Here is a 16841-nt window from a genome sequence, read left to right on the forward strand (position 1 = left end):
ATCCTGGGATATGCAACATTGTTTAGTTTTACCATTTGAATTGTTATAAAATCCAAAAGGCAATCTGCTGTCTTTCAGATTAGATGTAGGGTATATCTGTCCTTTCAGATAGATGTAAAATATCCTGGGATTGTGGGAACCTGTTGTGCACAATCAGTTGCTGAACTTGTACATGACAATAACTTTAATTAAAAGAGTCCTGAAGGGACGTTCCAAGGTGTGATATAAATAATCATTCCTTCCATTTGTATTTTATGTTCAAGGGTGAATGAGGTTGACTGTGTCACCCACTCGCTGCTGTATTAGCTCATGCAGGGGAGGCCCACACCATGTGGAAGTTCAGTAAGAAGTCTTACGGTGCCCATCCCAGTCCAACGCCGGCATCTCCACATTCATGTGGAAGTTCAGTATTAGGTGTTGGGCAAGAATGGAGGGGGGAGGGAAGAACCTCCTCCTACACCCATCCTTTTGCACCCGACTCCCTCCCCTAAACTTCTTGGTGTGGTGGGACTACCTGTAGTCCTCGTAGTGGACACTGCTCCTGGCTGGCGCTGCTGGAACCGCTGCCGGTTATCCAATAAGACGGGACTTCCTCACACTATCTTCCTACTAGATAGGGGAGGAAATCTCCCCTTAAAGCAATTAGCTTTGATCCCAGAGTTAAATTGCTGCGGGGCAGCCTTTTGCATCCTCACGGCCTCCCAAAAATCCTACCCCATCGCTCAGGGTCAGCAACTCCACTTCACTGTGAACTTCGAGGAGTCTTCACACAAGTCTTCACACAAGACTTCAACCACTCCCTTCAACTGGTCGAACGGCAGCTTTTCAAGTGGAAAATATTTTCATAACTGATCTTCAAACAAAATGAAAAAAAGTAACTTTTGATGCTAATTGCGACCAAGAAATAAATGATCAGTAGCTCCAGGACAAAACTGAATACCAATAAAACTAAAGAAGCGGACAACTTGCATTTAGATAACGCCGGTCACTAAGTATACGACGTCTCACGTCTTCCAGCCAAACCGCCAGTTAGTGCGGCGTCTTCTCACCAGTTCCATTTTTAGCCGGCAAATTAAAACGCGTTTCCCTTTAAGAGCTCACAAGCCGGACACCCAGCGGAAGCGCGGTTTCTGATTGGCCGATTCCACGCGCTCTGACGTCAGTGCGGGTGTCGCGCTGGGCGGCGGCCAATGGGAAGTGGTCTCTTTGGTGTCCGCCATTAGCGCGCGCGGAGGTGACTGAGAGGCGGCTGGGCCTGAGCAACGGTTGCGGTGGAGGCGGCGGCGGCGCAGGTACAGGTGGAGGAGAGCGGGTTAAGCCGCGGGGAGAGGGTGTAAGGTGTGGGGCTGGGCTGGAGAGTGGGTGGCTGTTGTGAGGAGGTTGAAGAGTGGTCATGTTGTGAGGACGGACTGGGTGACATGTGGAGGGAGTCTGGGGCTTCGGGCCTCCCCTCCCTCACATACATAAGCTGCGTGTTTTGCGCTGGATTTGAGGCTCTTTAAGTTAAGTGGCTGCACTGCAGCAATTATAGTACGGGTTTGTTTTATTTTCAAATAAAATTCAGCCACTAGTAAATGGAAACTTGCCCAGGCGTCTGAATCCAAGAGCCTCGCTCAATTTGAAGGCTTTTACCCTAGTAAAGAAAACTTCATTAATGGGTGGCTGTTTCACTGTTCGCCGCTTGGTACTTTGATAGTTTAAAGTTACAAAGAAATATGTAAAATTAACTTCTTTGTGACTGAGTTAATTTTGTTTAGATTCAAGCATGAATTTGCTTAATGCATCAAGGGCTAGTGGGCAGCACGAAAGTCCAACATTAGTTTTGTGGTGTAGTTTATTTTAACCGAGTTACTTAGGCCATTTCTGAAATATTATAATCTGAAATGTAGTTGATCCTCGTTTTCTACTTAAAATTGGGTAATATTTTGGGTCTCTTTGATATTCCAATCTCTCACCTTTCATTCCATTTAAATAGGAAACTGAATATGGATATATCAAAGCCTAATTATTAGTATTAGTTTGGCTTGGGGGTAGTGTTTTGTCACCTTGTGGTTTCAAATTCCAAGGTGTAAGCACGTGTACTACATGAACACAATACGAGGCTCCGTTCACTGAAAGATGTTAGAATGTCTGAAGTGACAAGGAATTAAAACCAAGCTGAGTTAGGTTATTCAGGTTGATGAAATAGATTATATTCCACCATCTGAAAGTAAATGGCAAATTCTAGCTAATCACCTTTTTAAACCCATATCACTAAAATAGACCAAATTCATTTCTAAAATGTCATCTGGCTGGGATGTTGTGTGTATATTGGCTGCTGTGTTTGCATATGTTAGGGACTGCACTTCAAAAGTAATTGACTGAAGTGCTTTTAGATGTTTACAGGATATATGATAAGATGCTATATAAATGCAAAACTGTTTATTGATTTCTCCAGAGTTACCAAAGTATCTCACAACCGATTAATTAAATTTGAAATGTATTCAACAACTTAATGGCTAAATCTGCAGCCAATCTGCTCAGTGTTCCACGGGGAAAAAAATGGATGTCCAGTTAATGTATATTGCTGTCTTTTGAGGAAAGAACAAATACTAAGACTGTAGGAACATTCCTGATCACGTAGTGCAGTGAATCTTTCATGTCTACATGTAGTTGAATCCTGATTTAATGTAACAGTATAAAAATGGTCTCTTTAAAAAACCTCTTGTTCATTCCCTGAGTACTGTACTAAAGGTGTCATACTAGATTATGTTCTTAAATCCTGGACTGGGTCAAGAAGACAACAAGCCACAAGATAAAGGCAAGGCATCACGGGGAGCAACAAGGGTTGGACATGAGCCAAAAGAAAAGTGGCAGAGCACGAAGAAAAGGAAACATGACCTCTCTGTCTGACCCCCAAAATCTCTCTCTCTCTCAAATGTGCAGTGAATCTTTCATATCTACATGTAGTTGAGTCCTGATTTAATGTAACAATATAAAAATGGCCCCTTTGAAAAACCTTGTTCATTCCCTGAGTACTATACTAAAGGTGTCATACTAGATTATGTTTTTAAATCCTCTCTCTCTCTCTCTCAAATGTCCCTTCCCGTTTCTGTAATTACCTCTATTCATTTGCTTTGGTATAATTTTTTAAAGTATCACAATATTGATAAATCTATTTAAAGGAAAACCTGGATTACTTTAATCTATTTTTCCTCTTCCCACAATATTGACTCCATACTCTACTTTGACAATGGTCATCTGATAATTTGTTGGAGTGCTTTTCAATTGTAAGTAGGCCTTGATCTAACACGGGCCATAACCATGTCATACTATTCTGTTGCACACCTTTAACAGGAAACACGTAGAAAGCAATTATGAGTAGGGGAGTCTTATCCTACTCAGAATTGTTGTCTGGCGACATGGTGCTTTTGGGTCTCTCTGAAAATGATCCTGCAAATGGAAAATAAGCGCACAATTTATTTACTGCACTAACAACTTAATCCCCCTTCTAATATATCCCCTTCACCCCACAGTGTAAGGAGCTCGTGGACTTGCATGGGGTACAACATAGACTGGTTGGGCTGAATGTATTTTTTCTATGTTGATGTTCCACTTGATTCTCTTCCATCTTTTCTCATTTAGATCTACCATAGTAACCATTTATTCCCTTCCCCCTTGTATGTTTGTCTAGTTTCCCCTTAAATACATTTGTACTATTCACTTTAATCACACCCTATGGTAGAGAGTTCCACTTTCTTCCAACTCCTGGATGATAAAGCTTCTTCTGAATTTGCAGTTGGATTTTTTGGTGACTTACGTTAGCCTCTAGTTATACTCTTCCCTACAGGAGGAAACATTCTCTATCTACTCTTATCAAAACCTTTCATAGTTTTAAATAACTCTCCTGCCACCCCTTTCCTGAAATGCATTTCTAGTATTACCCTTGTCAATCTTCCCTGCAGCCTCTCTAGTGCCACTACATTCTTTTTATAATATTGTGCTTCTTGAAGATTGGGGTCAGCTGATCAGCTATCTTTTCTGCTTCTTTCTCCTTCTCTTTGCCCAGTAAGCCAAACCTCCCTGCAATATGCTTCCCTGGCTGATCACTAAACATTTATGGACATCTATTTTCTTTATCATCTCTCCTCATGCTTTCTGGAAATTCATGTCAATGCAATCCACTTTCTAGTCTTTGATTCCTTTCCTAACAAACTGCTAACCGCCCATCTATCCCCCCTTGGGCTGCCTCTCACAAGTTAATTAATGTTGTTCTTCTCTCATTGCCCCATTGCTGTCGCCAATCCTTCAAATAAATTTGCCTCAACCCTTTGAACTTACAAATAATTGTCCCAAAGTCAACTTTTAAAAATATTTTTCTTCCTAAATGTGTGCCCATTTTTCTCCCAACTTCCTGTTTAAAACTTGCCTAATTTGGATTCTGTTTCAAGTGAAACTTGGCATTACATTGACATATTACGCACAGTGGTTAGCACTGCTACCTCACAGCACTAGGGACCTCGGTCCAATTCTGGCTTTGGGTCACTGTCGGTGTGGAGTTTGCACATTCTCCCCATGTCTGCATTGGTTTTTTCTGGGTTTCCTCCCGCAGATGAAAGATGCATAGGTTAAGTGGATTAGTCATTCTAAATTGTCCCCAAGATGTGTAGATTAGATGGATTAGCCATGGTGCATGTGTGGGGTTATAGGGATTGGGTGGGGGTGGGGGCCTGGGTAAGGTACTCTATTAGAGTCAGGGCAGATTCAGTGGATCAAACAGCAGCCTCCTGCACTGTAGGGATTCTACGTCAAAGTTATAAAATGAATGGTCAGGTTTTGGAGTTGTTGACAGTGGAATAATGCAATCTGTTTAAATCTAGCTTCTTAAAAAAAAAAGCAAGATCTTAAACACATTCGGTAGCTTTGAGCCTGAACTTGTGGTCTGTCAGTTGGAGAGGTCAGAAATATACTGCAGGTCAGGAATATACTGCAGTGTCCTGTACAATTTCTGTACAAGCATGCATCATTGGTTAAAAGGGTTGATTGTTCTGTTTGAGGGCAGCTATCTTAGATCAAGTTCTGGTTCACAGAAAGCTGTCTATGAAAGACAGCATATATGTCATATGACTTTCTCAGTGTAATCATTACAATTGATATTTTTTCCTGATTGAGTTTTGAGGCTTGTTTTTCCATCTGAGGAATTGGGTGTGCCACAATTGTGACCATGAATTATTTGGTCACTGTGCCAGATAATTTTTTATTTGCCTCTTCCAAAAGCATACACGCATGTTGAACTTTGGCATCAGTTGACCCCAGTACTTCATCTAAGTGGTCGTTCTTAATCTTGTGAACCTGTTGGAAACTGAATTGGGGAGCGTCCCTGAAAGTTCCACTGCTCAATTGTGGAGCTGGTTATCAGTATATAGAACCAAGAACAGTACAGCACAGGAACAGGCCCTTCAGCCCACCAAGCCTGCGCCGACACATGACAGCTTTCTAAACTAAGGATCTTATGCTTCTTTGTCCATATCTTGCCGTCCTATTTATGTATCTATCAAGATGCCTCTTAAACATTTCTATTGTATCTGCTTCTACCACCTCCTCAGGAAGCGCATTCCAGGCACTTGCCACCCTCCGTAAAAAAAAACTTGCCTCTCTAACCTCTTTTAAACTTCCCCCTTTTACCTTAAATCTATGTCCCCTAGTAATTGACATTTCTGCCCTGGGAAAAAAACTCCGGCTATCCATTCTATCCATGCCTCTCATAATTTTGTAAACTTCTGTCAGGTCATACCTCAGCCTCTGACGTTCAAGTGAAAGCAAACCCAAGTTTGTCCAATCTCTCCTTGTAGCTAGTAATATGTTGGGAAACTGATGGTAAGACTGAAGAAGATCGAGGATAGATCTGTGAAAGATTCCAGAAGTGATGGGGGAGGAGAAGCCATAATGGGTGTACATTGGCTACATATAGGTACAGTAAGGAGTCTAACAACAGCAGGTTAAAGTCCAACAGATTTATTTGGTAGCAAACGCCACTAGCTTTCGGAGCACTGCTCCTTCGTCAGGTGAGTGGGAGTTCTGTACTCCCACTCACCTGACGAAGGAGCAGCGCTCCGAAAGCTAGTGGCGTTTGCTACCGAATAAACCTGTTGGACTTTAACCTGGTGTTGTTAGACTCCTTACTGTGTTCACCCCAGTCCAATGCCGGCATCTCCACATCATGACTACACTTAGGTAAGAAGATAAATAGCAGCAAACCCCTCAAGCCTGCTTCAGTAAGGTCATGGCTGAACTTCACTATCATTTTTCCTGCACTATCTTCACCTCCCTTGTTTCCAATGATGCTCGATAGACAGTAAGCCCAGTGGTAACACGTTTAATCACCAGGAGAATGGGAGTTGGCGAGGTGTGTGGAATGACTCTAAAACCGAAGTCAGAAATGCTATCCTTTTTGAGTGTGACCGTGGTGCAATATCCTTCACATTGACCTCCCTAAACCTTTAATATCAACCAAAACAGCCTCTTCCAGTACCAATCCTCTGTTATCTGCATGGCCAGTTTCCCAACATGGAAGCTGATTTTAATGGCTTTAATGTTTAAATGAGAACAATTATGATCTGAGAAAAAAACTCTTCTAGATTCTTGTCCGATACCCAAAAAGTCAGTGGAGGATGAACAGACTGAAAATTAACACTGGGGTTGTCCTTGCTTCCACTCTTTTGTATCCCATGTAGTCCGAGCATTTCCAGAAATGCCTCCTCTTTGCAGCGCAGTACCATTGATTGCAGAATCCTTCGAGGCCCAACAACTTCCTGTTGAGATCAGCTGCAAACGTGAGGTTAGCTTCTATATGTACGCTGAAGATACTCTCCTATCTGTCCACCAAGTCACTTATACATTAGGAAGACCCAAGCCATTATAATTGGCTTCTACTAGGAACTCTACGTCTGATAGTGATTCCACTCCGCTCTCCTCCGACTCAGGCAGGGAAAGTCTGTTTGTATTTGTCAATGTCCTATTCATTTCAAAACTGTTTCCAACCACATTCTCCCTTAACCGAAAATTGACAATTTCCATCTCTATGATACTGTGTACACATAGCCCAGCTGCTGCTGATGGCCTCATCCGTATCCATGGCACCTCCAGAAGACACTTTCAGTGCTTTCCTGATCTGCCTCTCATTTAAAGTCAGAGGTTTACAGCACGGAAACAGGCCCTTCGGCCCAACTTGTCCATGCCGCCCTTTTTTTTAAACCGCTAAGCTAGTCCCAATTGCCTGCATTTGACCCATATCACGCTATACTCATCTTACCCATGTAACTGTCTAAACGCTTTTTGAAAGACAAAATTGTACCTTCCTCTACTATTACCTCTGGCAGCTTGTTCCAGACACTCACCACCCTCTGTGAAAGTTTATCCACCATAAGCTTGAGCTTATACAAAACCCTGCTCTCCACATCCTGTTCTGCTCAAACCTAGGGCTGTTAGTGCCTCATATTTGAAATTCAAAGCCTCATATTTAAATCTCTACATGGGCTTTCCCGTACCAATCTAACTTCCTCCATTCCGAACCCTGCATTCCTTTGACTGCCTTCTCCACCACCCTGTGGTAAATATTAAACTGTATTTGCCTAAATTAGTGTTTACAAATGGCTTAACTCTTATTGTTGTTTCATTGAACAGTTTAGAAGACCCCTGCTGTTAAGATTGTTAATGGTTGATGATATCTGTTCTAATGTCAGATAAGTGTTGCAGCTTTTACTCAACTTCCCTGAAACACCATTTTAAATTTCCTTTCTTTTCTCACCTGTCAATCTGGTGAGATTGTTCAATAAAAGATTATAAGTGATGATATTTCAAGTTTATTGTTGATTAGGTATGGAAGTATAATTATTGGATGTGGCAGGTCCAGGCCACCAATATTTCCTATGGCTGCTGTTCAGGAGACAGCTGGTTTTCAGTGTGCAGCAAGCGTTTCCCTCTTGTATATGCAAAGTAAAATCTCATTTTCTTTAATGTTGCTGAGTGTTGTGTCCAAAATGGACTTCTGGATATTATTTTAACCAGTTATTACTTATCACCACTCTGAGCCATGGGGTGATGATCCCAACTTGCTCTTCCCTTATGCATCTCATATCTTCTGGGTTTATTTCCTACTTATTTTCAAATCTTCATGCATGTGTGGAGCTCTGTACATGCATGTTGTTTGCTTGATTATAACCATTAATAAGGGCACTTGTGAATATCTAGTACTACAACTTTTATTCCTCACTTTAATCCTTTTGCTGAATGTTAATATGAGCAAAACAATGGAAAAATAAGGAAACGGAAAGATCTATGAATGAAAAACACCAAGATGTAGCAGTAATATATTGAACTATGCTAGTAAATTCATGATGTCAAGTGTATATCCCTGGAAGTGCATCAAGAAAATGTTCAACCGATATATAACACGGTATCATATTTTGAGGCAAAAGAAATAGAACAGAAATTGAGACTAGGAATCAGGAGGTTTTTTTGTCTGTCTTCTCAATTTGCAGAGGACATCTGGTAGCCATTGTAAAATTAGCAAAAATGTTTTAAACAAAATTAAGATGGTAGCACAGTGGTTAGCACTGCTGCTTCACAGCTCCAGGGACCTGGGTTCGATTCCCGGCTTGGGTCACTGTGTGGAGTTTGCACATTCTCCTCGTGTCTGCGTGGGTTTCCTCCGGGTACTCCGGTTTCCTCCCACAGTCCAAAGATGTGCGGGTTAGGTTGATTGGCCATGCTAAAAATTGCCCCTTAGTGTCCTGAGATGCGTAGGTTAGAGGGATTAACGGGTAAATATGTAGGGATAATGTAGGGGGTGGGGCTTGGGTGGGATTGTGGTCGGTGCAGACTCAATGGGCCAAATGGCCTCTTTCTGCACTGTAGGGTTTCTATGATTCTATGAAGACAATTATACAGAGAAATAAGTCCGGTTATTCCACGTTGGTAGACAACTCAGAAGATTATGTGACCATGTAATATGTGAACAAGCTATGAGCTTCACTTGCTCTGCAGTGGAGGAATGTTTAAGCAGTAACTTATCAGATATACTTTAATAGTACCAAAAAAGAAATGGTTAGTTGTAATCTATGTACAGTAATGTTTAACTATATTTTTGAGTCTGTTACAATAGAAGCTGCAGTTGGAAATATGGCTAAATGTAAATTCCTTTGAACTTGCACGTTAATGTATTGGTATTGATTTTATTTTTTTTAATTGTTTACATTATTTGTCAGTGCAAGTAGGTTTCTGTTTGTTTTCTCCCATCAGGAGAGAGAGAAGTTGTATTAAATATTAAGAATTGTTGAGTCCCTGATCAAAGAACAGTAGAGGAACAGGCCCTGTGGCCTTCCAAGCCTGCGCTGATCATGATGCCTGTCTAAACCAAAATCGCGTACACTTACGGAGTCTGTATCCTCCTATTCCCATCCTATTCATGTATTCGTCTAGATTTCCCTTAAATGCTGCTATCGTATATTTCACAGTAACTCCATTGTAGTGTTAATGTAAGCCTTACTTGTGACTAATAAATAAACTTTAACTTTACCTGCTCCCACCACCTCCCTGAGCAGCACATTCCATATATTCACCACCCTCTGTGTAAAAAAGAAAGTTGCCTCGCACATCTCCAAACTTTTCCCCATGCACCTTAAACCTTAGTTCCCTCGTAATTTCTACTTGGGATATCAGGAAGTAAATAGTGTAGAACAAATAGATGGTACTATACATAAATCACTAAAAGTGGCAAGGTGTACTACAGGGTTGATAAAAATAACGCAGAACTTATGGAATCATAGTGGTTACAGCATAGGAGGAAGCCATTTAGTCCATCGTGCCTGTGCCAGTTTTGCAGGAGCAATTCACCTAGTCTCACTCTCCTGCCTTTTCTCTGTATATTGATAATTTTTTTTCACTTCAGATAATTCTCCAATTCCCTTTGAAAACCATGATCAACCCTGCCTCCACTACACTCCTAGGCAGTACATTCAGATCCTAACCATTTGCTGCATAAAATGTTTTTCATCAACTCACCTTTAGCTCTTTTGTCACCCTGCTTCTACCAGACCTACAACCAGGTCTTGTAATATAGATCAAGAAAAGCTGTGGTCAGAGTACTGACCCCTGGGGTCACTAAATACCTTCCTTCCACTCTGTGAAACAGCTGTTCACTGCTACGCTGTTTCCTGTCATTCAACCAACTTAATACCCATGCTGCCACGATCCTTTTTATCCCATGAGCTTCAGCTGTGCAGACAATTCTGTTGTGTGGCACTTTTAGTTATCTTTTGGAAGTCCATTTACACAATATCAATACCATTACCCTCATCAACGGTCTCTGTTAACCTAATTAAAAACTCGATCATTTTACTTAACCATCATTTGCCCATCAATACATGTTGTTGTTTTTTTCTTAATCCACATTTAAGGGGATTTTCACTAACTTCTCACTAGGGGTTTTCACAGTAACTTCATTGCAGTGTGAATGTAAGCCTACTTGTGACTAATAAATAAACTTATTTGTCCATTTGACTCTAAATTTTGTCTCTGCTCATCTTTTTGAGCAAGGGTATAACATTTATAATTCTTCAATACTGTGGCACTACCCTGTATCTAAGGAATGTTGGAAGATTATGCCAGTGCCTCTGCAATTTTCATCCTCTTCCTCAGGTGCATTGCCTCTGATCTTGATGACTCCATTTTAAGTACAGCCAACCTTTATAATATCAATTCTTTCACTATGATTTTGTATCTGTCTTTAACAAGTAAGATGATGCTGTCGGAGTACGTATTCAGTACCTTCATTCATCCACAATCCTCTGTAGTAGAAAATTCCAAAGATTCACAACCCTTTCAATGAAAAATTTCTCAAGTGCTAAAGGTTTCGCCCCTTGGGGCAGCATGGTGACACAGTGGTTAGCACTGCTGCCTCACAGCGCCAGGGACTCGGGTTCAATTCCCGGCTTGTGTCACTGCGGAGTCTGCACGTTCTCCCTGTGCCTGCGTGGGTTTTCCCTCTCAGTGAAAGATGTGATGGTTAAGTGCATTCGCCATGCTAAATTCTTCCTCCGCATACCCGGCGCCGAAGTGTGGCGACTAGGGGATTTGCACAGTAACTTCATTGCAGTGTTAGTATACATGTGTTAGCCTATGTGTGACGATAATAAATAAACTTTAAACTTATCATGAAATGTGCCCCTCATTTCTAGATTCCCCAGGCAGGGGAAGCAACCTCTGCCTACCCTGTCGTGTCCCTTCCAAATCTTGTATCTTTTAATGAGATCATTGCTCATTCTTCTAAACCTTGGAGGATTTGGGCCCAATTGATTCAGCTTCTCACCAGAGTTCAGTCCTTTCATCCCAGTCACCAATCTAGTAAATCTTGGTTGTACTGCTTCCAATGTAAGTATATCCTTCCTTAAGTAGGCAGACCAAAACTGCGTACACTACTCCAGGTATGAAAAGTTCTGTACAATTGTAGCAAAACCTCTTTATTTCTTTACCCCAATCCCTTTGTGATAAAGGCCAACATGTCATTTGCTTCCCTAATTGCTTTCTGTACTTGCATGTCAACATTTTGTTTTCCTAGTCTCTCTGGACATTTCTAAGTTGCATACCTTTAATAAAAAGAATTGTGCCATCTTATTGTCCCCTCATTAAACCATTCTATATCTTTTTGCAGCCGGTGTCCTCCTCTACAGCTTGTATTCCCACTTAGCTTTGCATCATCAGCAAACTTAGACACTGAGCCAGAGTAATGTATCTAAGTCAATAATATAAAACTAAATAGCTGAGACCCCATCACAGATCCTTGTGACATTTCACTAAGCGTAGTGTTGTCTGTCAGAGGGCTGACATGGGTATGTCAGGCTGAAGTCTGACTTCTGTGCTAAGATCATGCTATGATTCTATGAAATACCCATCAAAGAAGAAGGTAGGACATCTGATATCTTTAACACATGGATGGGTTTGATAGCTTGGACATTCAGAGATTGTTTGCCATTTGGCTGAGTCCTGGATATGGGACGTGTATATATATTTTATGGCTTCTCGCTCAGTGGTAAGAATGTCAAATTTACATTTGGGGTGATTGAAGAGGATTGTATTGATATGCTTGTGGAGAGACTTGAGACAATTGAATAGTTGTGGAGTAATATGGAAGCAGGGTGGGAAGAAGCGGAAGGAGGTTCTTGAGTATAAACATCAACATAAGCCAGTTGATCTGAATTAACCTGTTCTCCTGTTGTAGATTCTGTGTAGCTCATACTTGTGTAAGAGAATTAAGTTTGACTTGCAGCAGTGTGAAAATCGTTGGTTTATCATGGTGCAGATTGGGGAATCAACCTTTGGGTTAACTAACTTCATGATTCACACTTTAAAAATGATATTTTGGCCTTCAAGGAAGCGCAGCATAGATTTACCATACCTCCATGACTCCAAAGGCTAAACTGGCCGTATTAGCGAGAGACAACATGGTTTTGTGAAGGGGAGATCGTGCCTCGCTAACTTGATCAGTTTTTTGAGGAAGTGATGAAGATAGTCGATGCAGGTAGGGCAGTGATGTTGTCTACATGGACTTCAGTAAGGTCTTTGACAAGGTCCCTTATGGCAGACTGGTGCAGAAGGTGAAGTCGCATGGGATCAGAGGTGAGCTGGCAAAGTAGATACAGAACTGGCTCGGTCATAGAACACAGTAAGGAGTCTAACAACACCAGGTTAAAGTCCAACAGGTTTATTTGGTAGCAAATGCCACTAGCTTTCGGAGCGCTGCTCCATCGTCAGGTGAGTGGGAGATGTACCTGTTGGACTTTAACCTGGTGTTGTTAGACTCCTTACTGTGACTCCCACTCGGTAGTGGAAGCAGATACGATAGTGACTTTTAAGGGGTGTCTTGACAAATACATGAATAGAGGGATATGGTCCCTGGAAGGGTAGGGGGTTCAGTCGGGCAACATGGTCGGTGCAGGCTTGGAGGGCCGAATGGGCCTGTTCCTGTGCTGTAATTTTCGTTGTTCTTTGTAAGGAGAGATTATACAAACTAGGGCTGTCTTCCATGGAATTTAGAAGGTTAAAGGGTGATTTAATGTTTTCAAGATCTTGAGGTGGGTAGTGAGAAATTATTCCATTGCTTATTGGACTAAGGAACATTGGCGAAAATTAAAATTTCAAATTGGACCTTCAGCAGTAAAATTAAGAAACATTTCTACACTTTGTGAAAGAAGTTTGGAGCTCCCTGTAAATGACAATTGATACATCAATTGTAAATTCTAAAACGAAGTAATTCTTTTCGATAAGAGATATGGGGCAAAGGCTGGCATATAGAGTTGGTTGTAGGTCAGCCATGATCTCATTGAAAAGCAGAATAGTTTTGAAGGGCTAAATTATCTTATCCTGCCTCTGTGTTTAAAAGGTGTTTCCCAATTTTGCATTTCTGGTGTTGGCTAATGTGAGCATTGATAACATTGCGTTTCTATAGCACTTTTAACATAGGCACGTTTTCCCCCCAAACTAGAGCATTGTTTGTTGTGTAGATATGCAGTGGAACGCCTGGGCTTCAGGGTAGTCCCTTCATGGAATCCATTCCTGAATCGGCGAAACACCACTGTAAGTGTCTCATGCGGCTGTACCAGTTGTTTCTCCTTTTGGTGGTCTTGCCCCAGTTATACTTCCTCCTCTTAGCAGGCTGGGCACATTTACCGCAAATCAGTTTCTGCAGGTGAAATGCTTTAGCCCCACATCGCTGTCAGAGTATGGATCTTGTTCTGCCTCTTACCAAGTGACGATGTTCCCTTCATCATTGTCACTAAGCGCTTTCGAGGTAACAGGAGGAACTACCTCTTTCCTATGTTCAAAATTTGGTGTCAAGTTACGAGCATTTAATTGGCTCTTTGACGTTTGAATTGCCACATGGTATGTTTAAAATTATGGGTAGTCAATTGCTTCAAGTTTAGATGAGATGAAAATTTCCTGATCTGTTTTAACTCAACATGCTGTTAAATAATGGGTCATAAAATCAAATGTTGATATCTAAAGGCCTGATCGGAATGTAATTTGACCAACTCACAGTATATCTTATTGCCAATAGCTTTTTGGGCTGGTTGTGAGACCTTTCATATTACTTCTGCCATTGCTTGTTCCCCAAGTCATTTGGTAGTTTGCCGTGTGGTTTATTTTTTCTCTTGGACTGTTTTCCAAAGTTCTATAAGAATTCCATAATTTTTCCATATTTTTGTTCAGAAAACACAATTTTAATTTATTATTGTCACAACATACAGTGAAAGGTATTGTTTCTTGTGAGTTATACAGACAAAGCATACCATTCATAAAGAAGGAAACGAAAGACTGCAGTATGTAGTGTTACAGTCATAGCTAAGGTGTAGAGAAAGATCAACTTAATGCAAGGTAAGTCCATTCAAAAACCTGGCAGCAGCAGCAGGGAAGAAGCTGTTCTTGAGTCGGTTGGTACGTGACTCAGATTTTTGTATCTTTTTCCCGAAGGAAGAAGGTGGAAGAGAGAATATCCGGGGTGCATGGGGTCCTTAACTATGCTGGCTGCTTTACCGAGGCAGCGGGAAGTGTAGACCGAGTCAATGGATGAGAGGCTGGTATACGTGATGGATTGGGCTACATTCACAACCTGTTGTAGTTCCTTGCGGTCTTGAGCAGAGGAGGACGCATACCAACCTGTGATACAACCAGAAAGAATGCTTTCTATGGTGCATCTGTAAAGTTTGGTGAGAGTCGTAGTTGACATGCCAAATTTCCTTAGTCTTCTGAGAAAGTAGTGTTGGTGGGCTTTCTTAACTATAGTGTTGGCATGGGGGGACCAGGATAGGTTGTTGGTGATCTGGACACCTAAAAACTTGAAGCTCTCGGCCCTTTCTTCTACTTCCCTGTTGATGTAGACAGGGGCGTGTTTTTCTTTACGCTTTCTGAAGTTTTGTTGACATTGAGGGAGAGATTATTGTTGCCACACCAGTTCACCATCTCATTCCTGTACTCTGTCTCGTCGTTGTTTGAGATCCGGCCACTACGGTGGTGTCGTCAGCAAACTTGAAGATCGAATTGGAGGGGACTTTGGCCACAGTCATAGGTGTATAAGGAGTATAGTAGGGGGCTGAGAAAATAGCCTCGTGGGGCACCGGTGTTGAGGATGATCGTGGAGGAGTTGTTGTTGCCTATCCTTACTGATTGTGGTCTGCGAGTTAGGAAGTTCAGGATCCAGTCGCAGAGGGAGGTGCTGAGGTCCAGGCCACGGAGTTTGGAGATGAGTTCTGTGGGAATAATGGTGTTGAAGGCTGAGCACTACCACTTCCCAGAATTCATTATTCTGCAATGGGAATATCTAAGTATGTTGATTTAGGAAAATATCAGTGATATCACTGGAATTAAATGGTGGAAGTTTGAAGATGATATATCAAAATTCCCAATAGTCTGAATGGCACGCAGTTTCTTGAGCCTTCAGTAGCTTAAAAAATTGACTTTTTTTGGTATTTGGTCGGGTTGCACTTTATTAAGTATACGTGCATGAATTTAGTAATCATAGAATCCCTACAGTGCAGGCGGAGCCATTTGGCCCATTGAACTGTCACCGACAATGATACCAACCATGCCCTATCCCTTTAACCCCATGTATTTACCCTGCTAATCTCCTTGACACCAAGGGGCAATTTAAATTTAGCATGTCCAATAATGAAACATGCCCAGGAATGACAATGGCATCACCACTGTCATTCCTGTGCATGTTTCATTATTCCACAAGCTATATTGTCTTCTGCAATGCATCACTCCCTCAGTGCTGTATTGAGGTTATGTGCTTAATCACTGGAATAAAGTTGGAACTCATGACCCCCTGCCTCAGGCAAGAGTGCCACCACTGACTCCATGTTGTTAAATCAAAGTATAGTATGGTTAAAGTTGTTGATCAGAGCAGGGTGGGGATCACCATGCTGCTTGTATGGGTGCTTGGAGGTCGGTTTAGCTCAGTTGGCTGGGCAGCTGGTTAGTGAAGCAGTGCGACGCCAACAGTGCAGATTCAATTCCCATACAGGCTGAAGTTATTCGTGAAGGCCTGTCTTCTCAACCTTGCCCCTCACCTGAGGTGTGGTGAACTTCAGGTTAAATCACCAGTAGTCAGCTCTTGCCTCAACAGGGAGAGCAGCTTATGGTCATCCAGAACTATGGCTACGAATTTATCTTTATCTGTTTCGGTGCTCCCTTACTGTATCATGCTTTTTTTTCCACCTCTGACTTCTGTGTCACTAAAGTCAATTCTGTGCTTTTGTTTAATTTCATGCATCAAAATCATCTTGCATTTATACCTTGTTTAACGATGAGAAACAGAAAATGAAGGCAAAGTTCAGTTCGTCAGGCAGTGGTTCAGAGATTAATTGATGTTCCAAGCATATAATTAAATGGTAAAATTGATCAGAGACATAATGTGAGAATTCAAAGGAAATTAGATTTTGAGACATGCTTGTGTAAAGTCTGGATGAGAATGAAAGCTTGATTGCTACCATTTTATCTGAATTTGATTGTTGTGACAGCTTTTCATGGGCGTTTGGGTCTGGACTACATTGAGGCTTTTTAAGGCATATTTGTTCGATTCTGCATGAGACTTAAGAAATGAGCCTTTCACAAATTTTATTGCATTACAGTCTACAAAGCCATTAGTCTTAGTGTAAGACTGCAAGAAATGTGTTCCAAAGGTATAATACTTTTCCAACCATTCTTGGTTTTAGTTTAAACAGTGTTTACCACCTTTTGGAAGAAAGGTGATGGCCACTATTGCCATAATTGACAAATAGTAGTTCAATGACATAACATTACCCCAT

General features: G+C 41.5%; 1 protein-coding gene across 2 annotated transcripts in view; it reads left to right on the forward strand.

The window, feature by feature from the left end:
• Positions 1 to 606: 606 nt before the first annotated feature.
• Positions 607 to 16841, forward strand: part of nap1l4b (nucleosome assembly protein 1-like 4b) — a 107877-nt gene continuing 91642 nt past the window's right edge. For both annotated transcript variants that reach the window (XM_078220495.1, XM_078220494.1), the window contains exon 1: positions 607 to 1292. The gene's annotated coding sequence lies outside the window, so the exon portion shown is untranslated. The remainder of the gene's footprint in view (positions 1293 to 16841) is intronic.

Source organism: Mustelus asterias, chromosome 9 (assembly GCF_964213995.1).
Source record: "Mustelus asterias chromosome 9, sMusAst1.hap1.1, whole genome shotgun sequence".
In the NCBI taxonomy this organism is placed as follows: domain Eukaryota; kingdom Metazoa; phylum Chordata; class Chondrichthyes; order Carcharhiniformes; family Triakidae; genus Mustelus; species Mustelus asterias.